The following is an 8,056-nucleotide window of genomic DNA, read 5'->3' as shown; positions in this document are numbered from 1 at the left end:
TTGAATGGAATATTGTTTAAACTTATAATATATTTAAGGGGAGTATAATGATACGAATCCCACAATGAAACTTTCAATCCTACACTTAATTTGTAGTTTCAACTTCCCAAGAAAGTTCTAAACAGATTTATGGCAAACAAAAACCTTGACCCAATGCTTAAGAAAACATGAACCAAAGGTATAGAGAAGGGTATTGATGCCATACTCAAGAAAAAGATGAGAAGGTGAGTGATAAGTCTAAATTTGGAACACAACAAGAATGTAAATTCTTGATAAGTTCACTAGTTCTCAAAAGAACCAAAGAAAGAATAATCTTTCAAATTCAAAATAACATTCATCTCCTTACATACCAAGGTTGCTGAATTTAAATAGGCTAAAAGGAACCCAAGATCCTAAAAATACAAATGGAAACATTGGAACAACCCTCCAAGTAAGTTTGTCAAAAGATGTTTCAAAAGTCTTCACCAACCCACCATGATCAATGCTATCTTTGACAAACTTAATGCTAGCCTACTATAATTAATGCTATCATTGACAAACTTAATGTTAGCCCACCATCATTGATGGTAGACTTACCTTACACATTGACAAGCTTGAAACAAAACAAACAAATAAGTTGAAAAACAAAGGATTCGTTGAAAATCCCAAGTCTGAACAAGCTGTAAAGAATTGGTCATAACTCCTTCTAGAGAGCTCCAAATCCAGCTCTGTAAAATTTATTGGAAAGCTAACTTAATTATCTTTCCAAAGGTATATAGCTTGAATTTTAATTCTGGCTCAATCCATACAGTTTTTATTCCGAATTTGACCTTTCTGCATTTGATACAACTTGTGTATTTGGCTGCCCAATGACTTGAATAATGCCCACAATGCCTTGTCTTCTCTTCAAGCCCAATTCATGATGTCTTGCATCTTGAATTGCATTTTCATTCCATATTTTCTCAATTAATCCATTAAAAGCAGCTTGCATCTTTTTGGCTCTTGCTCTTGTAATTGGGCCTCCATGAATGTGCAAAGGATCACTTGAAGTTTTAATGGTCCCTTGATGGTTCTCATCATTCCCCCTCTCTTCAAAAGGATTCGTCCTCGAATCTTCACCTACATCGAAAGGAGAAAGATCAGAAACATTGAAAGTAGCACTCACATTATACTCACCAGGAAGATCCAATTTGTAGGCATTGTCATTGATCCGTGCAACCACTTGAAATGGACCATCTCCCCTTGGAAGTAACTTGGAACGCCTTTGTGCTGGGAACCTCTCCTTTCTCATATGCACCCAAACCCAATCTCCAGGTTGAAAAACCACTTGCTTACGTCCTTTGTTGGCTTGAGTAGCATATTGTTCAGTTCTCTTTTCTATGTGTTGACGTGTTCTCTCATGCAATTGCTTGACAAATTCAGCTTTCTTTTTACCATCCATACTAGCATGCTCATCAATAGGTAAAGGTAATAAATCCAAAGGAGTTAATGGATTAAAACCATATACAATCTCAAATGGTGAGAATTTAGTAGCTGAATGGACAGTTCTATTGTAAGCAAATTCAACATGTGGCAAACATTCTTCCCAAGTTTTCAAGTTCTTTTGAATAATGGCACGCAACAAAGTAGACAGAGTTCTATTTACAACCTCAGTTTGTCCATCAGTTTGTGGATGACAAGTAGTAGAAAACAAAAGTTTAGTACCCAACTTACTGCACAAAGTTGTCCAAAAGTGGCTCAAGAACTTAGCATCTCGATCTGAAACTATGCTCCTTGGTACTCCATGCAACCTGACTATTTCCTTGAAAAACAAATTAGCTATGCTTGTCGCATCATCAGTTTTATGACATGGAATGAAATGCGCCATCTTTGAAAACCTATCAACAACAACAAAAATAGAATCATTTCCCCTTTTTGACCTAGGTAAACCCAAAACAAAGTCCATAGAAATATCAACCCAAGGTTCACTAGGTATGGGCAGAGGGTTATACAATCCATGGGGTAAAACTCTTGACTTAGCATGTTTACAAGTGATACACTTCTCACATATTCTTTCAACATCACGTTTCATATGTGGCCAAAAGAAGTGTTCTTTTAAAACATCTAAAGTCTTTGCAATGCCAAAATGTCCCATTAAACCACCCCCATGAGCTTCACGCACAAGCAATTCACGCAAAGAACTATGAGGCACACACAATTTATTTTCTCTAAATAAAAGCCCATCATGCTTATAGAATTTACCAAATGTAACTTTCTCACAAGCATTAAACACATTAGCAAAATCAGGATCGTTAGCATATAATTCTTTAATGTACTCAAATCCTAACAACTTTGCATTTAATGTAGAGATAAGTGCATACCTTCTAGATAATGCATCAGCCACCACATTCTCCTTACCTTGTTTATATTTGATCACATAAGGAAATGGCTCAATAAATTCAACCCATTTGGCATGTCTCTTATGTAACTTACCTTGCCCTTTCAAATGCTTCAAGGACTCATGATCAGTGTGTATAACAAACTCTTTAGGTAGAAGATAATGTTGCCAAGTTTCCAAAGCTCTCACCAATGCATACATCTCCTTGTCATAGGTAGGATAGTTTAGGGCTGCTCCACCCAATTTCTCACTAAAATAAGCAATTGGACGCCCTTCTTGTATCAAAACAGCTCCAATACCTATACCTGAAGCATCACACTCAATTTCAAAAGTTTTAGTAAAATCAGGTAAAGCAAGTAATGGTGCAGAAACTAATTTCTCCTTAATTAGATTAAATGCCTTTTCTTGTTCACTACCCCACTTAAATCCCACATGTTTCTTCACAATTTCAGTTAATGGTGCAGCAAGGGTGCTAAAATCTTTCACAAATCTTCTATAAAAACTAGCCAAACCATGAAAACTTCTTACCTCACTTACACTTTTAGGTGTAGGCCACTCTTTAATAGCCTTTACCTTCTCTTCATCAACCTCAATTCCTTTAGCACTTACAACATAACCAAGAAAAACAATCTGATTTGTACAAAAGGAACACTTCTTCAAATTAGCATACAACTTTTCCTTCCTTAAAACAGTCAATACACTTTGCAAATGTTCAATGTGTTCATCTAAGCCTTTGCTATAGATCAAAATATCATCAAAATAGACAACTACGAATTTGCCAATAAAAGCACGTAAAACATGGTTCATTAACCTCATAAAAGTGCTAGGTGCATTAGATAACCCAAATGGCATCACTAACCACTCATATAAACCATATTTTGTTTTAAAGGCAGTTTTCCACTCATCTCCCTCTCTAATCCTAATTTGATGATACCCACTTTTAAGATCAATTTTACTAAACACACAAGAACCATGCAATTCATCAAGCATGTCATCAAGTCTAGGAATAGGATGTCGATACTTTACAGTGATTTTATTAATTGCACGACAGTCAACACACATCCTCCATGTTCCATCCTTTTTGGGCACTAGTAAAACTGGTACTGCACATGGACTCATGCTCTCCCTCACATATCCTTTTGCCAAGAGTTCTTCAACTTGCCTTTGAAGCTCCTTTGTCTCCTCGGGGTTACTTCTATATGCAGGTCTATTAGGAGTGGTAGCTCCAGGGATGAAGTCTATTTGATGCTCAATTCCCCTAATAGGTGGCAAACTGTTAGGGACTTCATTTGGAAACACATCATCAAAGTCCTAGAAAAGAGTCACAATAGCACTAGGCAAAGAAAAGTTAAGCTCATTAGTGTGTAAACAAGCCTCTTTGCACAAAAGTACAACGATAGGCTGTTTTGAAAAAAAAAGCCCTCTTAACCTCGCTCTCTTTTGCAAACAAGTTCACTTGCTGCCTCTCTTTTCTCTCAATAATATTTTTTTGTATCTTTTCACTTGCTTTTCTCTCAATCTCTCTTTCTTTTGTACTCTCATTTTCATTTTTTGTATCACTCTCTTTTTTTTATTGACATTTGATCCTCATACACTTGCCTAGGTGTTAATGGTACAAGAGTGATTTTCCTTTTATTCATTACAAAAGAATATCTATTTAAGTATCCATCATGTGTCACACGCCTATCATATTGCCAAGGTCGACCAAAAAGAATGTGTCCAGCATGCATGGGTACTACATCACATAGAACCTCATCCTTGTATCTCCCAATAGAGAATGAAACCAGCACTTGTTTATTTACTTTAACTTCCCCACAATCATTCAGCCATTGTAGCTTATATGGCCTTGGATGTTTCAAAGTTTTCAAATTTAATTTTTCAACTAAACTAGTGCTAGCTACATTAGTACAACTTCCTCCATCAATTATCATACTACATACCTTATCTTTGATGTGGCATCTAGTATGAAAGATGTTATCATGTTGTACCTCCGCATCCTCTTTAACTTGCATGTTGAGAGCACGCCTAGCAACCATCAACTTACCATCAACAGGATATTCTACACCATCATTAGCATCCTCCAAAGGTGGCATAGGATCATCATCTGATTCACTCTCGGTTTCAACATCACCATCATCCCTCAAGATCATTACTCTTTTATTTGGGCATTGAGATGCAATATGACCTGTCCCCAAACATTTAAAACACTTAATATCTCTATTTCTAGAGTGTTGGGAATCAGATTTACCTTTACTTTGGTTGCCTCCCTCTTTATGATCCTTGATTGGCTCAATCTTAGGCTTTGAAACAACCTTTTCATCTTTGCTCCATTTTGACTTCCATGAGGAAGATGAACCCAAATTGGTTCTAGAGGAACCTTTCTTTTTCAATTGTCGTTCCACTTTCATGGCCATGTGAACCATGTCTTCCAACTCAACATAGTGCAGCAAGTCAACCACATTAGCAATATCTTGATTTAACCCATGTAAAAATCTTGCCATAGTGGCCTCTCGTTCTTCTTCAATGTTGGCTCGAATCATGATTATTTCCATCTCCTTGTGGTAATCTTCCACACTTCTAGAACCTTGTGTAAGACTTTGAAGCCTTTGGTGCAGCTCCCTATAATAATGACTAGGAACAAATCTCCTCCTCATAATGGCCTTCATCTCCTCCCAAGTGTTTATAGGCCTTTCACGATTTCGTCTCCTAGTCAAAACAAGTTGATCCCACCAAATAATAGCATAATCAGTAAATTCAACAGCAGCTAGTTTTACCTTTTTCTCCTCAGAGTAGTTGTGGCAATCAAATACTAGCTCCACCTTTTTTTCCCACTCTAAATAAGCTTCCGGATCATGTTTACCTTGAAAAAAAGGAATTTTCAGTTTTATACTCCCCAAATCACGATCTATACGTCTTGCCCTTCTATTATCTCTTCCACGCATGTCAACGGTGGCCTGGTCATCAAAATCATCTACGTCATCGCCATCTTCTTCTCCCATGACAGCACGCCCTTGATTACCTCTTACATTAGGAGCTATTGGTTGTTGCCCCCTTTGTAGATTGGCTATGGCAGTGTCTTGCCTCTCCAATTTGTCACGGATCTCTCCAAACATCAGATTCATGTGCTCAAATTGTTGTTGCATGGCTTTGAGCATGATTGATTGGTCTATAGCTTCTTGATCTTTTGACATATTTGTGATCTGAAAAAAAAAATTGTTAGCAAAAAGACCTCACAACACTCCCTCACGTATTTCACTCAATTTTGATGTCACTTAACTCTCGTGTTTAACACACAAATTGCCTTTTACCACACTTAATTCTCTCTTTCAGTTCTTTATTGAACTAAATAAACAAAATCAAGAAAAAAAAAAAAACCCAAGTGGCACACCAAATATGACAATCCAGCACACTAACAAAGAAAAGAAATTAAGAGGACACAAAGAATGAAAAGGAAATTGAAGAAAGGAAAGCAAGCAAGCAAAGCAATACAATTGATATGTGTAAACTATGAAAGTAGAAATACTTGACTCTTTTTTTGTAATCTTTTTTTTTTGTACGTTTTTTTTTCTTTTTTTTTTTGATAATCAAAATAAATAAGACATTCAAACCTGATTAGAAACTAGCTCTGATACCAAATGATACGAATCCCACAATGAAACTTTCAATCCTACACTTAATTTGTAGTTTCAACTTCCCAAGAAAGTTCTAAACAGATTTATGGCAAACAAAAACCTTGACCCAATGCTTAAGAAAACATGAACCAAAGGTATAGAGAAGGGTATTGACGCCACACTCAAGAAAAAGATGAGAAGGTGAATGATAAGTCTAAATTTGGAACACCACAAGAATGTAAATTCTTGATAAGTTCACTAGTTCTCAAAAGAACCAAAGAAAGAATAATCTTTCAAATTCAAAATAACATTCATTTCCTTACATACCAAGGTTGCTGAATTTAAATAGGCTAAAAGGAACCCAAGATCCTAAAAATACAAATGGAAACATTGGAACAACCCTCCAAGTAAGTTTGTCAAAAGATGTTTCAAAAGTCTTCACCAACCCACCATGATCAATGCTATCTTTGACAAACTTAATGCTAGCCTACTATAATTAATGCTATCATTGACAAACTTAATGTTAGCTCACCATCATTGATGGTAGACTTACCTTACACATTGACAAGCTTGAAACAAAACAAACAAATAAGTTGAAAAACAAAGGATTCGTTGAAAATCCCAAGTCTGAACAAGCTGTAAAGAATTGGTCATAACTCCTTCTAGAGAACTCCAAATCCAGCTCTGTAAAATTTATTGGAAAGCTAACTTAATTATCTTTCCAACGGTATATAGCTTATATTTTAATTCTGGCTCAATCCATACAGTTTTTATTCCGAATTTGACCTTTCTGCATTTGATACAACTTGTGTATTTGGCTGCCCAATGACTTGAATAATGCCCACAATGCCTTTTCTTCTCTTCAAGCCCAATTCATGATGTCTTGCATCTTGAATTGCATTTTCAATCCATATTTTCTCAATTAATCCATTTAAAGCAGCTTGCATCTTTTTGGCTCTTGCTCTTGTAATTGGGCCTCCATGAATGTGCAAAGGATCACTTGAAGTTTTAATGGTCCCTTGATGGTTCTCATCATATAATTTTAAAAATTTTTGGAAATCAACAAGTATTGTTTCGAAACTCTAGAGGTGGACCTATTTGTAAAGTTTTTAAGTTATATTGAAATGTCACATTAGATCTTTGATGAGTTTAGTTGTCTTGATTTCTAAAATGTGATTAGTAATTATGGAGCTTGGATAGTTGATAATATGCTCTTATGACTTTTGCATGCCTTTGATTGATCTATTACTTTTTTTCTTGATTATTGATAGGGGGAGCTGCCTCAGCAACTTTACTTAGTTTTAGTTGCTTCTATTTTGAATAATATGCATTTTGAACATATTTGTTGTCCAAAGGGGGAGACAAAGTAATATATCATTTTGATGATGTCAAAAATGGGAGAAGTAACATGCATTTTGAGCATTCTTTTGATGGTTGATATGTGATTATAGTGATGATTTTGAGATATGATGATGATTTGATTACATGGTTGTTTTATGTGATGATTTGTGTATGTAGTTGGTTTGTATCATGATTTATGATAATTTGGGAGTGATATTACTAAACTTATATTTGAGGTGATGCTTGTTGTTAAGGGGAGATTCTGTCGAAATTTCCTCCCGAACATCGTGGGTAACAAATTTGCTACTCTTTTTCTTTTCCACTAAGTTTCTGTTTTTGATGATGAAGGAAGAGAAGAATATGTGTATTTAAATTTGTTAATTCAGTTGAATGGAAAATTGTTTAAACTTATAATATATTGAAGGGGAGTAATTTGTGGAGTCATTCTTTAAATACCTGAAAGGTTTATCATCATAAAAAAGGGGGAGATTGTTAGCATATATGTATTAATAATGTTGATTTTGATGATAACAAACAAAATTAAGAATGATTAAGTTTTAAAAAACTCAAATTATTTTTCATATTTTAAAAATAAATCATTATTTTCATAATATAATGGTTTTATACTTAATGGAAAAATGATTTTATGAAATTGCTTATTTTCAAGTTAATGGTCTAAATTGAAAAAATTTTGAGAACTTTGAAATCAACAAGTATTGTTTTAAAATTCTAGAAAGTAGAGATGGCA

The 8,056-nt window shown here is 35.0% G+C and overlaps 1 long non-coding RNA gene across 1 annotated transcript; it reads right to left on the bottom strand.

Annotated features, from left to right (window-relative positions):
- Positions 1-297: 297 nt before the first annotated feature.
- On the bottom strand, positions 298-6,699 carry LOC127901536 (uncharacterized). The gene is made up of 2 exons (XR_008053776.1): positions 6,521-6,699; positions 298-576 (listed from the first exon to the last, which is right to left on the bottom strand). It is a non-coding gene; the product is annotated as an uncharacterized LOC127901536 (long non-coding RNA).
- Positions 6,700-8,056: the final 1,357 nt, after the last annotated feature.

The sequence above is a fragment of the Citrus sinensis genome, chromosome 3, assembly GCF_022201045.2.
Source record: "Citrus sinensis cultivar Valencia sweet orange chromosome 3, DVS_A1.0, whole genome shotgun sequence".
Taxonomy (NCBI): domain Eukaryota; kingdom Viridiplantae; phylum Streptophyta; class Magnoliopsida; order Sapindales; family Rutaceae; genus Citrus; species Citrus sinensis.
Note: the sequence above shows the minus strand (reverse complement) of the source record. Positions and strands in the feature narration are given on the sequence as shown.